The sequence below is a fragment of the Pinus tabuliformis genome, chromosome Q, assembly GCF_031772625.1.
Source record: "Pinus tabuliformis cultivar Carrire ecotype Pingquan chromosome Q, CPIR1, whole genome shotgun sequence".
NCBI classification, from domain to species: domain Eukaryota; kingdom Viridiplantae; phylum Streptophyta; class Pinopsida; order Pinales; family Pinaceae; genus Pinus; species Pinus tabuliformis.
This window is the reverse complement of record NC_142296.1, coordinates 1,374,785,032-1,374,807,307: the sequence shown is the minus strand read 5'-3', so window position 1 is coordinate 1,374,807,307 and position 22,276 is coordinate 1,374,785,032. Positions and strand designations below refer to the sequence as shown.

Here is a 22,276-nt window from a genome sequence, read left to right as displayed (position 1 = left end):
ATTTCTATGGGAAAAAACAACAAATTTTTAGAGAAAACAGAACAAGAATAAATGCCATGAAATATCTTGAGTTTCCCTCCAAATGTTTAGAAGAAAAAATCAGCTCCAAACAACAAAGAAATTAGCTTCGTAGCAGCCCTCACAAAATCTGAAAAATCCCCCTTCAATCATCATCTCTAAAACCCACTTAGCAACACAAGATATTTGGGAAAAAACCCGTTAAAGCATCATCAAAATCTTCCTTAGAAATGAGGCCAACAACTCTCCAACCAACTCTTCAAATTTTCCCAAGAACTGCCTTCCAATTCTCCTTACGAAACTCGGCTCAAGAATTTCAAGAAGCAAACTCAAATGAATATTGTGAAAGGGAGGGGGTGGGTGTATTTAAATAGCTTTAGGGAGGCTTGTGGCTCCATTAGATGTAGGCCAACTAATAAAAATAATAATTTTTGACATGTTGGGGCTGCGTGTACATATCCGTACAATGCTGGTTGGTTTAGTGAAATAGGTCAGTTTGATACTGAACTGTTCTATTCTGGTTTGAAGACTCGAAATGGGCTAGTTTGGGTCCCAAATCTACTTGATCGACTGGTTCCGATAAGATTGATTTGGATTGGGATCTTGTCACTAATTACCTTTTTAAGCAAGAAACATGGAAGATTGGATGTACACATGAATATGGAGCAACTTCAATTTGAAAGCCATACTTTCAATCCTTTGCAACACCTTATGGGGGCGGTAATACCTTTGTTCTGATTTATTGCCCTTCTTTTGTTGCTTGAGGGGCATTGGTTTATCTAGTTGTAGTCTTACAAATACCCAATCCCCCACTTCACATTCCCTTTCACTATGATGTTGATCTACTTGTTGTTTCATCCTGATTTATTGTCCTTCTTTTGTTGCTTGAGGGGCATTTGTTTATCAAGTTGTAGTCTTACAAATACCTAATAGCCCACTTCAAATTCCCTTTCACTACGACGTTTATCTACTTGTTGTTTCATCCTATTTTACGATGTTGATCTACTTGTTGTTTCATCTTATTTTACAATTTTGATCTACTTGTTGTGTCATTCAATTTTGTGCTATAATCAATTTGTCTTTTAATGGTTTGACAACCTCTTGTTGGTGCTGCATGTGGTCCTCTATTGCTTGAGCCTTTACAGTCCCTTTCAAGGGTGATGTGATAGATGGATGCCTGAGGGAGGATGATATCCATGAAGTGCCATAAATGGTGACATTTTTATTTTTGATGAGGTATGGAAGAATTGTTCTACCACCATTCTGCCAAGGGCAACCATTTTACACATCGTCTGTTTATTAGATGCAAAGCAACGTAAATATCTTTCTAACTTTATTTTCACAATCTCAGTTTTTCCATTAATTGAGAATGGTCCAATTGAGTACCCAAACAAAATAATTCAGTCCAAAAATTTCCAGTGAAAATTGGATCTCTATCACTTATACATAATCTTTGGTATTCTATGTAGCTTTTGGACTATTTCCATTAATGCTTCTGCCACTTTACTTGCTTTAAAAGGATGAGAAAGAGAGCAAAAATGGGCATACTTTGTCAGTCGGTCTACCATCACCATAATCACACCCTTTCCTTTAGATTTGCGTAAACCTGTAATAGAATACATTGAAACGTCTTCTTAACATTAGCTTGGTATGGTTAATCGCTGAAGGAGCCTTGGGGTCTTGATTGTCTTTCCCTCATTTTGTTGGTGTACCACAGAATTTTGCGCACCTATATTAAGACCTTGCCCCCCAAAAAAACTTTCTTGATCTTATGGTATGTCTTTAAGAACCGTTAATGCCCTCCTACAAGAGAGGTGTGTAATTCCAAAATAAACCTCTAATAAAATACATTTGAAACATTTTCTTAACATTAGCTTGGTATGGCTAATGGCTGAAGGAGCCTTGGTGTCTTGATTGTATCTCCCTCATTTTGTTGGCATACCACAAACTTTTGCACACCTATATAAAGACCTTCCCCCCAAAAAAAACTTTCTTGATTTTATGGTATGTCTTTGAGAACCATGAATGTCCTCCTACAGGAGAGGTGTGCAATTCCAAAAGGACCTTTTGTTTAAGTTGAGAATTCTTACACAAGTATAAACGATCTTGATACCATAACATATCACTTTCACATAATTTTTTTTTACTGTGTGGGGGTTATCTTGTAGTTGTTGAATGATCTTGCATATCTTCTTATCTTGCTCCATTCTATCCTTGCTTCTTCCACCTAGTCATATTGTGGAATGGAAATAGTGCATAATAAATCAATTGAGTCTTTTCCTTGATAATGCACTTACCACAATATTTTGTTTTCCCTTTTTGTAGATAATTTTAAAGTATTAACTCAACATCTTTGTGACCCATTTTTGTTGCTCTTTTGAAGATAATTTTGCTCCAAGAAGTACTTCAAACTATCATGATCTGTGTTTACTTTAAAGGGGCTTCCTATTAGGTATGGATGCCATTTCCTTAAGTGCATGTAGTATGGCCAATATTTCCTTTTCATAGATGGGTTTGAGTAAGTTCTTTCCTTTAAGTTTGCTACTTCCAAAAGCAATGTGTCATCCTTCTTGCATCAAAACTGCACCAATACCATGGCCTGAGGCATCATACTCCACAATGAAGGTTTTTGTGAAGTTAGGTGTCGCAAAGACAAGGGTTGTACACAACCTCTTTGAGTTATTCAAAAGCTTTGATTGCTTCTTTAGTTCACAAAAATGCTTTCTTCTTCAATCATTTTGTTAGAGGTGTTTCTATTTGACCATGATTCTTGACATACTTGTCGTAATATCTTGTCAATGCTAAGAATCCTCTAAGTTTCTTTAAGGTATTGGGGATTGGCCATTGCCTTGTATCTTTGATTTTGTTAGGATCCACCTTGTACCCTCACATGATACAATACGACTGAAATATTCCACTTCTGGAACCCCAAAGGCACACTTGGAAGGCCTTGCATATAGTTTTTTCTCTTTCAATAATGTTAAAACCTGGCAACATGTTGTACATGCTCTTCCCAAAATTCACTATAAATTAGTATGTTTTAAAATATTCTAACACAAATTTTCTAGAAAGCGTTCAAAAGTAGAATTCATCAAGATTTGAAATGTAGAATGTGCATTTGTAAGTCCAAATGACATAACCAAAACTCACAATGACTTTAATGTGTTCTAAAGGTTGTTATGGGAATGTCTTCTTGGATCATTATGATTTGATGGCACCAAACCAAAGATGCATGTAACGAACAAAGTTCTTATATTTCAGAGGAATGCTCTGATACCACTGCAGCAACAAGCTTTGTAGTTGTATATACTTGAAATTGTAAATACACAAATGTATTGAAAAGTAATATTTTTTTTATTGATAGTTGATAGTACAAGGATTGAATGAATGTTACATTGAGGGCCCACTTATATACGTAGGTAGGTGCTCCTTCATGAATGGTCATGTCCTTTAGAGACATGCTTTTTCATTAACTAATAATTAGTTAACTATAATTATGATTATTATTTATTCACTTGTTTTTATTTTATTTTTATGTAAATTATTGTAATATCCCTCCCCTTAATAATAAATAAAATTAATAAATAATAAATAAAATTATAAATAATAATAAATAAATCACTTAATAATAATAAAAATAATAAATCATAAACCCTCCCCTTAATAATAAATAAAAATAATAAATAATAAATAAAATTATAAATAATAATAAATAAATCACTTAATAATAATAAAAATAATAAATCATAAATGATTAAATAATAAATAAGATTAAAAATATATACAAAGAAAATAAATAAAATAGTAATAACCATACTAAAGCTCTAGATAAGAATAAGGAAACTATCAAAAAGAAGGAAATAAAACAAGAAAAGGAAACTATCAAAAAGAAGGAAATAAAACAAGAAAAGGAAACTATCAAAAGGAAAGAAATCAAAAGAAAGTTGCATGAGACACATGAAGTGTGTGCATGTGGTTCCTCTTCCAATGTTGTTCTATTTAATAGATGGTGAGGAAGATGAGAGGCATTCCTGCATTCCATCATTCCGAGAGTCTATCTTTCATTCTCTTGGGAGAATGGTGTACTAAGACTTAGGAGTCACTGGCAGTAGTACGTTGATTGAGGGCTCGGGGGTGCCCAGTTGTAGCAAAGCCTTGCGCAATTGAGCCTATGGTTGGGTGGAGAGTCGTCCTCAAAACCTTGTTGTCATCTGGCAGACATCGATCACAGGTAATATAGGTATGTGCTTATTTGTTGATTCTGATTTTAATTAGGAAATTAATTTTATATTTATTTTGGGCTGTTACAATTATATTCGCAACATTGCCCCTCTTCAAAAAGCTTTGTCCTCAAAGCTTATTGAGCAAGATTTTTTTTTTATTGCGCACATTACTTTGTCATGTGTAATACACATGTAGTATTGTCTTGGAATAGGGTTTTGTCCATTTCCCTTCTTTTTTTTTTATAAATATTTATTTTATTTTATTTTTTATTTTATTATATTTAATTAATTATGTGACCCTATAATTTTTTTTTTTCTAAGTCACTTTATAAAAAAATATTAGAAAATAACTATATAATTTAATAAAATTACTTTATAATTACTTTAGAAAGTGACTTTAATTTGTTTGTGTTTAATTTATTCATTATGCCAATAGTCACTATATACATACTCATCGTCTTGTCCCCCCTTTGATATGCTTTCGATCACAATATTGGCGGACTGGTTGCTTCGATAGGAATCAGAATTGGTTGCTTCAACAAGAATCACAACAACCCTTTTGAATCCATGAGTAGAGGAGCCAGATCTTGTCCAGTGGGGTGAGATGCCAGTACACTGAAGGCATTTATGAATGGGGACTTCAAAACGTCCACAACCTCGTGGCCATTCATGTCCAATTTGTTTTGGCCATCATCATGATTCAGTGGTAAATTATCACCGTTAAACCCTACTTTGAACCACGTGTCTTCCATGATTTCCAGCATGGTAATCCGAGTGAAGTTGTTGGGATTGAGCAATCGATGGAGTAGAATACGGGTTCTGCACATTTTGGCAATTGGTACTTTGCCAAAAATCCGTATATTTGATCCAAATGATTTCTCATCTCAACAATAATTATACCTTTTTTTAGCAAACACCCAATTTGGTTTGATAGGGCAAGGAGTCTTGTCGTTGAAAATTTATCTTTCTCAGGTCTAGAAGTAACAACATGATTGTACACCCGAAGAAGAGCATTTTGTGCAAGAGAAAGTCTACATTCTAGGAGCGCAGATGCTGAAATGATGACAACACGTTCATCTTCCTCAGGAACAAAATCTGCAATCTTGATATCAACACTTGTGTCCCTCTGAAGTCCTTGAATTATAGTACCAACCTTTTCAGTGATTCCTCCAACCTTATCGTTTGAGCATAACAAACGAAATGTGATTTCACTTGTGGATGCACGCTTTGCCTCATGTTAGGCCCGATTTCATGCATCATAAGAACTGATGAAGGTCCCTTTGAATGAGAGTTATACCACCACCCGACCCAACACCAAGAAATCCTTTTGAGAAAATATATCATCATGTGGAATGCCAGACCCTTGAGAAAGATGACCCATAGGCCTAGCAGTAGGAACATTTTCTCAATCACGAGGGTGGTTTTCACTAGACGGTTAGATACAGCGAAAAAATCCCTTTTGACCACTGTCACATCTCCCATAATCTGCACTTCATCTGTGGGTAAGGCACATGCAGGAACTTGTTCTCTTGAAAGAACACAAATTTAAGGACCACGTTTTGTACGAATTTATTGGATAACCTTTCCACCTTTGCCAAGTACACAACCAACTTGATTAGCAGGCACCAATAATCTATTAACTGTCAGAGTTGTCTTTTTATCAGTCTCCTCGTTCAACTTTACATCAAATTCTCCTTCCAATATTTTGTCATGAACACGAAGAAGTGCTTCTTGTGTTGGAGAAATACGTTTCTCTTTCTTAAGTTTTTTTTTTCACTTCCAACACCTTTCTCCTCCACCACAATTCTGATATTTGCACCTGTCTCTTGCTTGATTTGCTTTATAATGCCTGCCTCCATTACCAATTATACCTCCAGTCTTTGGCCCAAATATGAAGTATACGAAAAACTCTTTCGTCGGGTCCAATTTTCAAAGGAGGTGGTCGGCTCTGAGGTGATGCAAAAGCACACCTTTTTTCTCTACCATTGGGCTCTTGGGAATCCCATTCATAATTCCGTTTTGTAGGAGGCATAACAAATGAAGGATCCATGACAGTAAGGAAGAGAACCTCTTCTTTCTTCTTGGTCATAATCAAAATTGATTTATGTATATTTTTTGAAGATACAATATCTTGTTTAGAGTTCTGTAACTTTGTTTGGTCTATAAAATCTTGTTTTTTTCCCTTTCAAATGAAAAGATTTCATTTTTGGACTGTACACTCCTTTGACTTTTCTGAGAACTTACCTTTTTCTCCTCATCTATGTTTTCTACATCTTCAAGTGTTGTATTTTCAATAATTTCAACCTTTTTGACATTAAGGTAAACTTCTATTGTAGGCGCTGAATCCATGTTTTAAAAGATTTTAGTGATTTTGTATATGATCTTTTAATTTGTTGTAATGATTCTTTAATTTCACTTAACAACTCAATTTTAGATTTATGAGATTCACTTAATTCCATGATTTCAGGACCTAAGCTTAATGGCAGGTTGTGCAACGGATAATGTCCAAAGGATCGAATGGCTCTGATACCATTGTAACGAACAAAGTTCGTATACTTCAGAGGACTGCTTTGATACCACTGTAGCAACAAGCTTTGTAGTTGTATATACTTAAAAATTGTAAATACACAAATGTATCAAAAGATAATATTTTTGTTATTGATAGTTGATAGTATAAGGATTGAATGAATGTTACAATGAGGGCCCACTTATATATGTAGGCAGGTGCCCCTTAATGATTGGTCATGTCCTTTAGAGACCTGCTTCCTCATTAACTAATCATGAATTAACTATAATTATGATTATTATTTATTCACTTATATTTATTTTATTTCTATATAAATTATATTCGCAACAATGGAACTTAGTAGAGAAAATTGGTCCATGCAATTCATCTAATAATTCATCAATGTTAGGAATGGGAAATTTTTCATTGATTGTCATTTTGTTGAGTTATCTGTAATTTGGACATATACGCCATGAACCATCCTTTTTGATAATCATCATCAATGGTGAAGAGAAAGTGATTTGGATAGGTTGAATGATGCTCACATTTAGAATTTCTTTAATCATACATTAATCTCACTCTTCTATGCATTTTAATACCTGTAAGGCCCAATGTTATGTGGTACACTTCTAGATTGCAAATGAATAGTGTGGTCATGATCTCAAGTAGGTGGAAGACCCTTATGCATCTCTCCAAATACTTTAGAATGATTGTTAACTTTTTGGAGATTCGCTGGAGTAGAGGATATAGGTGTTTGAACATCTAATGGCCACAATTGTGCAATTACAACTTAGTGTCCGCTTTTTAACCATTTTGTCATGCTATTGGGTTTCCCATGGATACCTCTAAGCTCAATTTCCTTTCCTTCTGAGAAAAATCTTATGAAAAGATCTTGAAAATTAAGGGCTACCGTTCGTAATGATTGTAACCATTGGACTCTTAATACAACATGAGTACCACCCCTTTGGATTGCAATCATGGGACTAACCACCAAATACTCCCCCATATTCAACTCAATGTTATGGTACTTCCATGAATAATTTATGGTACCTCCATTTGCAATTATTACTTGAAATTCTAGTGCTGGATATACAAAGCAATTAAGAAGTTCTGCTAGTTTGTAGTTGATGAAGTTTTGGGCACTACCTGAATCAATCAATACTTTTTATTTTTGCTTTTTGATATATCCTTCTAGCTTGTGGGTTTTTGGAGTATTGATGTTGGCCAATGCATGTGTTAAAATTGGCAACTAGGGCCAAACTCCATGCAGGTCATTTTATTTATGGCAACTGATATTTTTCTTGGATTCCTCTCATCGAGAGGTGTAGGATTGATCTAAAGATCATCTGATTCCGATAAGTATTCATGGAGATATGAATTTATTTGTGTTATGGGACAATTTGCCAAGGTTGGCCAACAACCAAATAACCCCCATGTGTGCTCAACGTTTTAGTATAAAAGGAGGTGACTTGATGGTCATTTGAACACACACTTCACTCTTGATTTCTCTGCAATTGTTTTGGGTTTTAGTGGAAAAGAAGTCTAAGAGGAGGAAGCCCTAGACACAAGACGAAAGGAGCCTAGAATGAAGTCTAAACGCAGTCCTAGATGATGCCTTAGCAGCTCTATGCACCTAGATCTAGGACACTGACATATTGTGAAGAAAACAACCCTAATAGTGCAACGCACAAGAAGAAAAGGAACTCATTGGAGGCAAGGGAAGCTCTGTCTTAGTCACAATGAAGGAGAAGTAAACAACGTAGTAATAGAGGCCTGTTTCATGGGTATTTTGGAGGGCCGAGCTTGCTGTAAGGGAGGCCGAGGTAGCTCCCTAGAGGGCCGAGAGAAGGGAAGATTGTTTCAGCCTGCGTGGAGGTGTTCTTGGGTGCAAAACTCTTGGTGAAGGGTAGTGTAGGCTATTGTGGGTAGGCCACAAGCTCTACGAGCTGTTTGGAGGGCAACGTAGGGTGTATTGAGGGTTGTTTATGCCCAGAACAACAGTGGAGAAAGGGTTGGGTAGGCAGCAGGCCTGAACACCCCAAATCAAGGCATGCGTAGGATTGTTTGAGGGTAGTTAAGTACTCAGATCAGCAGTGTGGAGGCAGAGGATACTTGTGGAGGAAGCCACAATTATTTAAGGCACTGTGTGGGTATGTTTTAGGGCTGATATGGGCCATAGTGATGCCCTAACCAGAACACAGTCATAACAACAATGGTACATGGTGCAACATTGGTACAACAATGGGAGCAGCTATGAGTACATGTTGTACAGTGCAACATAGTGCACATAGGAGCATCAATGCATAACATGACGTACAATGCTGCATAGTGCACACAGTAGTATGATAGTGCTGCATAGTGTAGATCAATGTTGTTGGACATTGGTGTAGCAATGGGACAACATGGTAATGATGGACATATAGTAGCAGCAAGAATGTATTGCAGCACCAGGATGATGAGTTATTGCAGCATGCATTTGGGTGTAGCATAGGGCAATGAAGAGCTCAACATAGTGCAACAATACAATGATGGGTACAATCATGATTAGTGAAGCATGATGAGATGCAACATAGTGATGATGGGTGCAACATGGTGTAGCACAGTGAGGTGCAACATGATGATGAGGTGCAACATGGTGATGGAGTCACCTTGGAGAATCAGTTGAAGCAACATGTCTTCAACTGAGTTCAACTACCTCATGTATCATCTTCTTAGAGATGATCTATGCTCTTACTTAGATAAGTCAAAGTGTTGACTTCTGTTGTATATGTACTATCTCTCTCTCTCTCTCTCTCTCTGCTGAACTATTGAAGAACATATAAGAAGAATTGATAAAGGGTTTCCCCACATTGGGATTTGTCCTTGGTTAGCGCCACATTTTGTGTCATCTTGTATTGGTTTGTCTTCTGCGATTTATGTTTATGTTCTATCTGCAATTTACTATTATGCTGATGTGATTGCTAATCTGGAAAAGATATTGAGCTAATTGTGAAAATTGAAATAAATTCTCTAAGCATAGAACATACCAAAAATTAACAGTATGCCAAGAGATTGTTGAAGTGGTCTCGTATAGCTCTATATCTTGTGAAGTTTCCACTTCTCGATCTTCTTCATTTTGACAGTCCATGTAGAATAATTTCATCTCACAGTGGAAACATAGCCCCTTTGCTCTTCTTTCATCCATTTGCTGAGGACTCAACCTTGCTGGTTTAGGAGAAGGAGCATGATTTTTTGTATAGTTACTAGCGACGAATTGTCTAGTGGACATATTTTTATTTTCAACTTTCTTTACTAGATTGAAAGCATGATTTGGAGATTTGGGTTTTGTTGTAACCGCTACAACAACACCTAATTTTTTTTAGCCTGTACATCTAGATTTTGGATCCCATTGTGCTTTTCAAGGTCGTAATGATTATCCATGTGGTTTGAAAATTTTGGATCCCCTTGTGCTTTTCAAGGTCGTAATGATTATCCATGTGGTTTGAACTGGTCAAAATCCTTAAATAACTCAACTATCATCGAAGCTACAATCGCTTGTATGTTCATAAGGCACATTACCTATACTTGCATGTCTTGCTTCATCATCATCGTTAGGGTTCATGGCACTTGCATCCTTTCATTTTGCAAAGGATCTTGCAACACTGTTCCTCCTTTTCTGTATATCTAGGAGAAAGGTATTTTGTTTCTGTACTTATGTGTGCCTTTCATATGACCAGGGTTTGGATAAGGTTGCAACCAGACCAAGAGGCTTACATTCAATAGAAGCAACTCTTGATGGCACACAGATGCTATTAGGTCAGCAGGTTTATAAGATGCATCATGATCCATTTGTGATTCAATGTCGCCATATTGCTGCAAGGATCAACTTGGCTTCATTCATACTTGAGCTCACAATATTGAAATTTCCTCAGGCTCCTTTTCCTGCGATTTCCTAAGACTTGACCCGTGCTTTGACTTGACTATGATTGCATTGCATCCCGACAAGCTTAGGCCTTGAAAACTTGTGTTTTTTGCCTTTGTTGCAAGTCACAGTTGCAACTTGCAGTGCTAGTCCGCCTGGCCTCTCAAAATGCGATTTGCAACTTACACTACGAAGCTCATCTTCTTGAGTTGCAAATTGCACATCTAAAGCCTAATAGCCTTACCTCTAGCCTCTAGGAATGTGATTTGTGACATCGATTGAATCATCCTCTTTAGTCGCAAGCCACACTTCTAGATCCTAGTGACTTGTCGATTGGCTTCTTAAAGTGCGACTTGTGTCTAGGTCTTTCTTCATCGCATGCGACTTAACTAAGTCGCACGTTTTAACTGTGACCCCCTCACACACCATTATCACATTTTGCTTATGCTTGTGTATCTGATTGATTCATTTACCCCTGCCTTCGAGTACTTGTACTTGTAATAGTCGTTTCCTCTTACTCCTTTATGTGTCGAGCCATGTTATACATCTACTTGCTCTCTTTTTGGTACTCATTTTCTCAAAACCTCACATTTGATTCTCTAGTGATCTATTGTTCACATGATCTCAAAGGGTTTGTTGCCCTTGATTCGACTCTTGCATTCATCAATTGATTGCTTTGGTATTTTACTTATGAATTGAAGTCCTGCAGACCATTCAATTCTCATACTACTTACAAGATCTCATTCACACATTAATATCATGTTGGTTGCTTAGATTGTTGTTGTTCACTCACTTTATGCAATTTGAGTCTCCATACATCTCTTCTGATATTTGACTTTGTGACTCTCAACAATAAAAGATCTCATTCACATAAGTTGCAAATCGCATTTATAGTGGACACTTTGAGAGCCCTACAATCTATAAGTGCAATGGGCGACTTGTATAGGAAGCATTACTAGTGAATGTCGCAATTCGCATTTGCAAGTGTCATTAAGACTAGAATCTTGGTTTTCAACATAGTTAGAATTTGGATATGCGATAAGAAATGAACCAGTCGCAAGAAAACTATGATCAAGTGCTGGGGTGAAGATTATATTAAATACCGCAAGGAAAAGGTTATGATGGTGTGCTAAAATGAAGACCAGAAGAGGCTACACATGCGATGAAGAGTACATGTTATGAAGATTATGAAAAATCGTGTTTTATAATTGCTCCAAAGAGCAGTGTCTTCAAATGGAACCAAGTCGTGAAGGGAAGGGGGATAAAAGACCATTTTGTTTGTTAATTGGACCAACATGGTGGCCAGACACTTGTTACATCAGAAGTGACGAGAGAGATGATCAAAATCCTATGAAGTGATGGAGAGCTTGTGGATATGGTGCTGAAGATATGCCACCACGTTGTTGAGGAGATTCACCGCTGCAATGTCGTTTAGTTTCACGTCTTCGCAGGCTATCTCGGGTGCCATTACTCACCACAAATAGCACATCCTGGCAATTTGATCTCTCAATCATTGGAATGAAAGCAAGGGAGGTGTTAATATGCTTTTGTGACTCAAGAGGCACTGCTCTTTATGATTAACAACAAAGGTACATAAGAAATATAATGCAATAATTCATCGTGGAGCAATGCAACGTGACAAGGCCATATTTGCAGCATCAAGGGTTATCCTGTAAAAGGTGTGAATATCTTCAACAAATTGGTTGTAGACATGGTACATTATTTTTGCGTTACCCCACATGTTTATCTGAAAACTAAACTTTAGCTTCTTCTTTGACCCCATATTTTCATATATTTTAAAACTGACTTGAGAGGTTTAATACAATGGCCAAAATTAGAGTTCCTACAAAGCATAGAGGTTTAATGATATATGAAGTGCATTTTAACTTCTCCGATAGTGGTTAGTGTTGAGAAATCAAGTTGTCTGCGTATTAGGGTAGATATATTTTCTTTGATAATTGCTTGTGAATGTTGTGTGCTTATTAATCGTTATTTTGTTCTCTTTATCAAATAGTGACCAAAACATAACCAAGAAGATCACAAAAATATAATGAACACAAGATATAGGCTCCAAACCAGGGCAAAACCCCCAAAAAAATCCTCTTCTTATAGAATCAAATCAAAGTGAGATATCCAAAACCCATGACCATGACAATACTTCAAGTCTCAAGATGCCAAGTGAAACCCTCTTTCCACGTAACAACAAATTCATCAACAACAACAAGACCAACAACATGTACAACACACTTCAACAAAATTTGACAAGTCTGAACTCAAGAGAATCTTTCCTTCATGTGCAAACTTCAGATTTCAACCTCCTTTTCTTTTTTTGACTTTTTTGCTCCCCTTCTTCGCTCTATTTCAGAAGACTAGTGCTTAGATCATGCAAATTTCTTGTCTCCAAATGAATCCAACTTATTCTCTATTTATACTGTCCAAAGGGGTTCGAACAAATGTCTCTTCCTTGGGCAGGGTGGACTTGACATGCAAAACTGACTTGGCATCTTAAGGTAACTTTGACTCAAATTACATATTTGAAAAATTCTTTTTTTTTTTTTTTTTTTTCCTAGGCTATAATTTGTTGATTTGGGGTAGCATCGGATGCGCTCTAGCCATGAAAATTGGTGGAGAGGCTAAAGCACATGAGATCTCCAAGACCCAAAAATGGTTTGGACAGATTGTACCCGGTTTGGGAGATATTAAAATAATTAATATTTTTAATGGAGTTCCTAAGTCTAAACTTAGGAAAAATAAAATATTAATGGTTATTAATATAAAACTGGGTTAGAAGGTTCCAAAAGTCATGGATCAAGCCAAATCTAATCTTAGCCATTGATTAGATATGTAATCTCGGTCGTTGAAGGACCTACGAGAAAAGTATAAGAGGAGGCTTGAGGGCCAGTTGGAAGATACAGCAGAGTGATCAGTCATTCATTTTGCTAGTGCGGGGTTGCTAAGCAAAGTTGAATCAGTGATCAACAACGAGGGTTAGTGAGTATTGGACAGAGAGGCAGAGACAGTGTCGAGAGACCAGTGCAGAAGCAGAGAGCGAGAGCAGTAGCCAGAGCAAGCCACACAGAGCCCAGTAGAGACAACACAGAGCCCAGAGGGATTGCGTCATCCATGCAAAAGGCAGAGGGTCCCAGAGGTTGCACAGTGCCTCAGAGGGCTGATGCAGAGGGTCTTGGGGTTGACGTAGTGCAGCAGAAGGCTGACGCAAAGGCCAGAAGGGCTAGCGTTGAGCTTCAGAGTTGCCGAAGAGGGTTTCGTGGGACATGTTTTCTGAATATCTATTTCTGAAGAGAGTTATTGCTGCCGTGTAATTTTTTTGTCGAGCGAGCCGGTTAGACACCCAATTGTACCCAAGGAAATACTGCATAATAATATACTCTCGGGATAGCTGCACTAGTTTTCCGGCATTGGGTTTTTCTGGGAACATTTGTCCAAAAATAACAGTGTCACTTGTGTGTTTGTTTTTCCTTCATATGATGCTTTGTAGATGTTGTCACTATTTTGTGTCTATTTCGGTCTTTAAATGTTTTAAATAACTTGTTTAGAATTTACGAGTAGAAGAAATAAACCAGCAAAATACAGATTAATTTTCAGAATTTACATGTAGAAGAAATAAACCAACAAAATGCAGATTAATTTTCTATCGGATAAACTTGGAAAATTCAACATGGTATCAGAGCGTGGTTGCAGGTCACAGGAGAACTGAAGGCATCAGCTGAGTAACGCATTTGCAGCGGAATCAGCTATCCCGAGTGACAGTAGCTAATCCTTGCAGAAGCGACAGAGGAAGGGTTGACACAGAGGGACTGCATCATCAGTCTGGGCCAGAGAGAGGCCAATGTAGAGGCTGAGGAAGGCAGAATCAGGCTCACGCAGAGGCCAGAAGGGCTGACGTAGTTGGCTGAGTGAGATGGTTTGCCAGTGCCTGGATTGCGCAGAGCATAGAGGCTCAGGTCTTCAGTTGCTAGGGCATAGGACGCTGTGGGTAGTTTGTAAAGCGAAGCTGGTGGGGTACTGTGGTCAGAACAGTACCTAACAGGGCAAGACCAAGGTGGAGGGAGTTGCTGCCGAGGCGGATTTCTAGCCAAGGAATCCGGATCAGTGTTGCAGTTGCACAGACGATCAGAGTGGGGCAACTTGAAGTTGGCAGAAGGATTTCCAGGAGGGAAATCGGGACTCAGAGGGAGTCCAGAAGAGAACTTCCAGACAGGAAGTAGAGAGACTCAGCAGGAGTCAAATCGGGAACTTCCAGACGGGAAGTAGAGAGACTCAGCAGGAGTTGAACTGAGAACTTCTAGACAGGAAGTAGAGAGACTTAGCAAGAGTCGAATAGAGGACTTCCAGGAGGGAAGTAGAGAGACTCAGAGGAGTCGACAGAGGAGTGGAGATGGCCGTGAATGGGCTGAGGGATCAGGATAGGCTGGACGGAGTGTCCAACTTTGTGGTCTGGAAGGCCAGGATCTTGTCCATTCTAGATAGATATCGCATCAAGGCCTTCGCCTTGAAAGTAGTGGTGATCCCAGTTGACCTGGCTGAAAATGAGAAGTACGAGGAGGCAATGGCCAGGGCGAAGTGCATCATCCTTGATGGGGTCAAGGATCATGTGGTCCAACATATTGCCGAGAAGGAAACGACAAATGAGATGTGGGACACCCTGAAGAAATTGTACCAACATACTTCCGTGCAGAGGAAGATGTTACTTGAGAATCAACTGAGGTCATACTAGATGCAGAAGGGGGAGCAGATAGATCACTTCCTTGGTCGGTTGAAGGAGATCCGGGACCAACTAACTTCCATAGGGGCCACACCTGATGAGGAGATGTTGGTGAGGACCGCACTTAATGCAGTCTCTGAATGGTGGGAGACATTTGTCTAGAGTATACTGGGCAGGGCAGATCTTCCAGATTGGGAAGAATTGTGGGCAGCTCTTCGCCAAGAGGAAATCAGGCGGTTGACCAAGACGGGGAGTAGCGGGAAAGGAGTCAGGATCAAGAAGGAAGAGGAAGAGGATGCGGTTCTGGCATCTGCGGGAAAGCAGGAGAAGAGGAAGAAGAAGGACCTATCCAAGGTCAAGTGCTTCCATTGTGGGGAATTGGGGCACTATGCAAACCATTGTCCGAGGAAGAAGAGCAAGGGAGAGGCTTCTGAGTCCAAGGCTGCGCCAACGAAGGCGGAGAAGGAGGTCGAGGAGGATGACGATTGTGCCATGAGTGCTCATGTACCACTTGAGAAGAAGTGGGGAGGCTGTAGTTAGGAGGACTACAGGCGATGAGGGGTAGGATCCTTGAGGTACCCAACCTCTTGGATTATACCTTGCTACGACAGCGCCAAAGAGTAGTAGCAGGACTGGCGAATGTCGGTAGAGACAGATGCGGATGAAGTGACAGAGAGTGCTACACTGCAGGAGTCCATTGGCAACGCGAGGCTAGTAGTTTGCAAGAGTGCGAGAGGCACGGGTGTGTTGCACCAGTGCAGGATGGCACAGAGAGGTGTGCAACGATGCGAGATGCAGGGAGTTGTTGCAGCAACGCATAAGTCAGTAGTGGGATCACTTGATAGCGACAGAGAGATCTTCAACATCGGGATTGTTTCTAGCCTGATAGGGATGTCAGAAGTTGGGTGGATCAGTGACTTACTTCTCACTAACTGAGTTGCAGTGCAGTAGCAATATGTAGTAGCACGATGCAACATGATGAGAGGGGGTTGCAGTGTTGGGAGAAAGGACCAGCAACAACACGGATGCAGAGGGAGCTGCCGTACGAATGAAGCAGTGGCAGTGCTAGGGCCATGGGCAGCAGTGCAGAGGACGTTGGGCAGGGAGGCCAAGCATCAGCACTGGTACCGGTGCCGGATAATCAGAGTGATGCATCACTGCCAGATAATCAGAGTGATGCTCAGTGAGGAGTATTACTAGAGCACAATCCTCGCTAAGATGGAGTGTTGTTTTGGGGTAGCATCAGATGTGCTCTAGCCATGAAAATTGGTGGAGAGGCTAAAGCACATGAGATCTCCAAGACCTAGAAATGGTTTGGACAAATTCTACCCCGTTTGGGAGATATTAAAATAATTAATATTTTTAATGGAGTTCATGAGTCTAAACTTAGTAAAAATAAAATATTAATTGGTATTAATATAAAACTGGGTTAGAAGGTTCCAAAAATCATGGATCAAGCCAAATCTAATCATAGCCATTGATTCGAGATGTAATCTCGATCATTGAAGGACCAACGAGAAAAGTATAAGAGGAGGCTTGAGGGCCAGTTGGAAGATACACTAGAGTGATCAATCATTCATTTTGCTAGAGCGGGGTTGCTAAGCAAAGTTGAATCAACGATCAACAGCGAGGGGCAATGAGTACTCAACAGAGAGGCAGAGACAATGTCGAGAGACCAGTGCAGAAGCAGAGAGCGAGAGCAGGCCACACAGAGCCCAGTAGAGACAGCACAGAGCCTAGAGGGACTGCGCCATCCATGCAAAAGGCAGAGAGAGTGACACAGAGGGTCCCAGAGGTTGCACAATGCCTCAGAGGGCTGACGCAAAGGGTCCTGGGGCTGACGCAATGCAGCACGAGGCTGACGCAGAGGCCAGAAGGGCCAGCGTTGAGCTTCAGAGTCGCCAGAGAGGGTTTTGTGGGACAGGTTTTCTGAATACCAGTTTTCGAAGAGACGTATTGCTCCCGTGTAATTTTTCTTTGTCGGGTGAGCCGGTTAGGCACCCAATTGTACTCAAGAAAATACTGCATAATAATATACCCTCAAAATAGCTGCACCGGTTTTCCCGCATTGGGTTTTTCTTGGGACATTTGTCCAAAATAACGATGTCACTTGTGTGTTTGTTTTTCCTTCAGAGGATCATTTGTAGATGTTGTGATTGTATTGTGTTTATTTTGGTATTTAAATGTTTTAAATAACTTGTTCAAAATTTACAAGTAGAAGAAATAAACCAGCAAAATACAGATTAATTTTCTAACGAATAGACTTAGAAAATTAAACATAATTAAGCCTTTTGACTCTGACCAATACAAATAATAATGAACATGAAGAACGCGCTTGAATAAAATAATAATTTCGACTTGAGCATGAAACCCATGCTTAAAAAATAAATAAACCCTAGTATGAAAAAGAGCATGCTAACAAAAATAGTCTTGTTATTAATTATGACAATTCTCATTATGAAGACCAACACTAGTTACATTTTCAACAGTTAGGAGGAATCAATTTGAAGTCATGTTCTTATTAAACACTCCAATGGCATTATGTTTATGTTAAAAACTTAAAGCACATAATTTGTTGATTAAGAAAGCCAGAGTTGTCCTCTTTACCACTACCAATGACTCATGGGAAGAACAATGAAAACCTGAGGTTCTTTGTTAAGCACAAAGAAGATTCACCACTTAAAACCCTTGTTGGCAATTCAATATGGCATTGATTGTGGCAATTAAATTGACAGAATTACTAAGATAGTTGAAAGCCTCCATATTAGCAATAATGTTCAGTAAGCATTTAAATCTAATTATGTTGAATTAGGGGAGGTAAATGACTACCTTGGAGAATACTTTGTATGGAAAAAGACACAATATGAATTCCATGAGGCAATGGTTACCACAACTACATAGGTACAATGGCCTAATGTCAACATTGTTGATCCTTTGTGATTGCCTCTGTTATGGCTATAGTTTCATTGTGATTAGTGTTTGTGTAGGGATCAGGTTTCTCATGATTACTCTTCCATTTTCTCTACATATCTGAAAATGTCAATTTTGTTTAACATAGTGCTCCTAGGACTGGCAACCACATGGGCATATGTGATGTCAGGAGCATGTTTATACCATGCAACATTGTTAAGTTAATGTTCTTGAGGCTTTCAAGGTACCAACACTAATCAGCCCAAATAAAACTATTCTAGCACTCCATGCAACATTGTTAAGCTAATGTTCTTGAGGCTTTCAAGATACCAACACTAATCAGCCCAAATAAAACTATTCTAATAAGTGCTAGCAGGATGTAGTTGATTATTTCTAATGATGAAATTGTAAACAAATTCCTAATAATTCACTGGTCTTTGCATTTCAATGTTACTTCTCATAATTTGTTGTGAATATTTTGGCTCAAGATTGCTGGTGAGTGTAGCAACCAAAGGCATAACCTTATAAGTTGGTGGGATGGTCAATTCCATGAAAATGGGGCACAAAGACAAATGATACATATTATGCAATGGTTGGGATTAATTGTCATAGGATGGCTCCATATAGTTGCCCAAGGTACTACTTCAACCAAGTTGTGGAGCGTTGGTACTAGTCCCAAGATTAATCTACTTGGTGGCGGGTGCATTAACAGGCAAATAGGCATTCACTACAACAAATGAACGTCACGACCTTGTTTGTCAGCCCATGCAAGTCTCTATGACTTTGTAACACCATCAACAATAAGTATGCTAGCGTTTCCAATAACCATGTCTATTTTCCCTCGTAACTTCTCTTTTATCATATTGTAAATATTTCTTATCATAATTGTGAAAATGAGAAATGTCAACAGTCATACAAAAGTCGATTTAAGTATGTAAAAGTCATTAGACATTATAGAGTCATGAGAGTCATGAGGTTGGGTGGAAGGTCACCTCATTTCTATAAATATATACTCTCATGCCTCATTTGTAAAGGACTTTTAGCACTCGAGCATGGCTAGCATTAGAGAGCTGTTTTGTGCTTAGGAAGCTAGATGTAGTCTGCTCTTGGCAGATGGTAGGGTGAATTGCCGTGAGGCTAGGGTTTGGTCTTGGAGATGATATGAATTTCTCCCATCCCACTATTAGGTTTTGATGGGCTCATAGTACATGTATTTGAATTGGAAACATTATCAATGAGAAGTTCTTCAATTTTGGCATAGATTCCCATGCATTCCTCTGTTGGTTGTACTTGCTTTCATGTTAGCTTTATGTAAATGAACTAAATCGTGACTATGGCTTATATGTTTGTTTCAAGTTTTTGCTTTCCTTATTCCATGCAAATGCTAGGAACTAACGGTGAACTAATTTGCAGCTGGTCTCTAGCATTCTCTTGCTTGTATGTCTCAAGATGTTATTAGCTAACTAGTTTCGCTTAAGGCACACTGTTCTTTTTGTTTTGCTGTTAGGTTGTTATACATTGTTCTACTAGTTTATCAATTGAGCACTGATTTCATCCTATTCTTAGACATCTCACACTTGGTCTCCCACTCATTTGTTTGCATTTGACAGTTAGTGGCAAAACATTCATGGTGGCAGCTGGGCCGACATGCCGAATGGGGCTCGTATCCTAAATGGTGTGAGGTTTTATTGGGACTTCACACTGGGGAGACGCCCACACTGTTGGCGAGACATTTTCCTTGTCATTAGGTTCAAAGAGATAAACCTCATGTTTGATGCTTTCCTTTAAAGTTTTCACAAATAGGTCTAACAAATCATCCTCTGAAATATTTTTTACTTTGAGACTCAACTTTTGAAATTGTTGAATGTGCTTTGTAACTTGACGTTTTTATTGAAGATTTACCAATTCACTGAATAATGTATTGCTCTTAATATCCCCATAATGTGTTATGAATTCCTCTGTAAAAATGAATTGAGATATAACAAAATACCTTTTACTTTCACAAAGCCATTGATACCATACATGTTGGTCTTGTTCTAAAAACAAGGATGCAATATTTACCTTTTGTAAGGATGCCAGTTGGTGTAAATCAAATGATTGCTCCATTTAAAATAACCATGTTACATGATCATTACCATCAAACTTCCTCATATCGATCTTTAGAATGTAGTAGTTCATTGGTGTTGACTTGAAATCCTAATGACATGGATTTTGGATTGAAAATTCATGATTATGGTTTTGTGATTCAATATTTGTTCTCCCCATATGAGATTGATTCTCAACACCATGCTTCTCCTTATGTTCGTGATTTTTTTGGATCTCCAAATCACTCTTAGGGAGATCTCTTGATGAATTTTTCTGTTTCTTCCTTATTTTCATTCATCTTCTTTCCCATTTTTCTTTCAAAATTTTTCTTCATAACTTGATAAATCCACCTTTTTCAATATACTACCATCCATTTCACTAAATTTCTTCTCTAATTAAGATAACCTAAATTCTAAGTCTTCACTTTCTTCATGAATCAAGTATGAACCTTTAGTAAGTTTGATTGGTGTAGTAGCTTTCCTTGGAGGCATGTTGGAAAATAATAATAATTCTCCTCTTTATCACAACTTCTAGTCACCAATCAAACTTACATCAAAGCGAGCAACAAGTAAAAGAATTAGTTGAATGGGATTCATCTTTGCAATCAAGGCAAAGGTCTTAGTGTAATCGAAGGCTTCTTGCTGATAAAAACCTTTAGCTACCAGGTGAGCCTCTTGTCTTTTAAAAGCACCTTCAAATGTAAAGTTGGTCATGTAGACCCGAGGACACTTTTGCCACATTCTATCCTTGTAGGTGAGGAACTAAATCCCATGTGTCATTCTTCATCAAGGAATGATGATATTCATAAGCCATAGTATTCTCCCATTCAGGCCAATCATGTGCATCTTCATGACTTAGGATCATGTCTCTATCACATCTGCCATTAGAGCAACACTGTCGTGTTGTTTTTGGCTTATAGATTTTCTTGAGTCATTGATATCTCTTGCATCAACTTCAATAGCTTAAAGTGTCTTGGTTGCCTATTTGAGAAGACACACTCCCTTTGTTGAAGGAGTTCCTACACCAAGATTGTCATTTTTAGATTGAATTGGGGTCCTAAAGCTTGTAGGTCGATTCTATCGTGAAAGGTCTGTTATAGGTTGATCCAGGCAAACAAGTCATCTGATCAATGGATGATCTTGTGAATTACTCAATGGATCTAGAATTCAATGTGTGTTCCTAGAGGCTTTTGTTGGAGATTGATCACCATATCATTGGCTAGGTAGGATTTGCTAGTTGTGCTATATTTCTAAGGTTGAGAGTAAGGAGCATTTTATCTTTTGCTTCCCCCTCTACTATGAAGGTCCAAGGGGTGGTTTTATTGTCTATTTCAAGAGTCATGATCACTCTCTAGTTTCTTAGGTACCTCAACCAATGGTGCTTTGCTTCTTTACATGTTGGAGGAATTTATATTTCGGTGCCATAATCTTTGGCTACTTGCTAGACCAACATCCCACTAGAGGATCACCTCCTCCTCCTTGATGCCCCATTCTACCCTATGTCACACGGTTTGGGTTCGAATTCGAGTTCGGCAACAATTAAGTTCGATTCGAATTTGAATTTTCCGATGAGGTTCGTATGAGCTTCGGCATTAAGTTCGAATATACATATTTTTCAATATGTATATATATATGAAAAAACAATAAAAAATAAAAATCAATCAATAAAGCTATATGAGTAGCAATGAGCAACCATGACGCACAAATCACGACCACTATTCACTTCATGCTCTGGGCAGTGGGAACAAGCAACATCTAGAAATTGAATTCAGGAAATTGCAGAGAATACAACACACAGCGACAACACTGAGCACACTAGAGCGAGTACACTCAGACTGAAGTTGGCTTGTGAAAATCTATCGACAGCCATGGTAAATAAAGCCAAACCAGTGGCCACCACGGGTAACT

At 38.5% G+C, this 22,276-nt stretch overlaps 2 pseudogenes across 1 annotated transcript in view; one reads left to right on the top strand and one right to left on the bottom strand.

Annotated features, from left to right (window-relative positions):
• Window positions 1-22,276, top strand: part of LOC149225027 (uncharacterized) — a 112,078-nt pseudogene that overhangs the window by 47,651 nt on the left and 42,151 nt on the right. The window lies entirely within an intron of this gene.
• On the bottom strand, window positions 4,969-6,291 carry LOC149225028 (RNA-binding KH domain-containing protein RCF3-like; annotated as a pseudogene).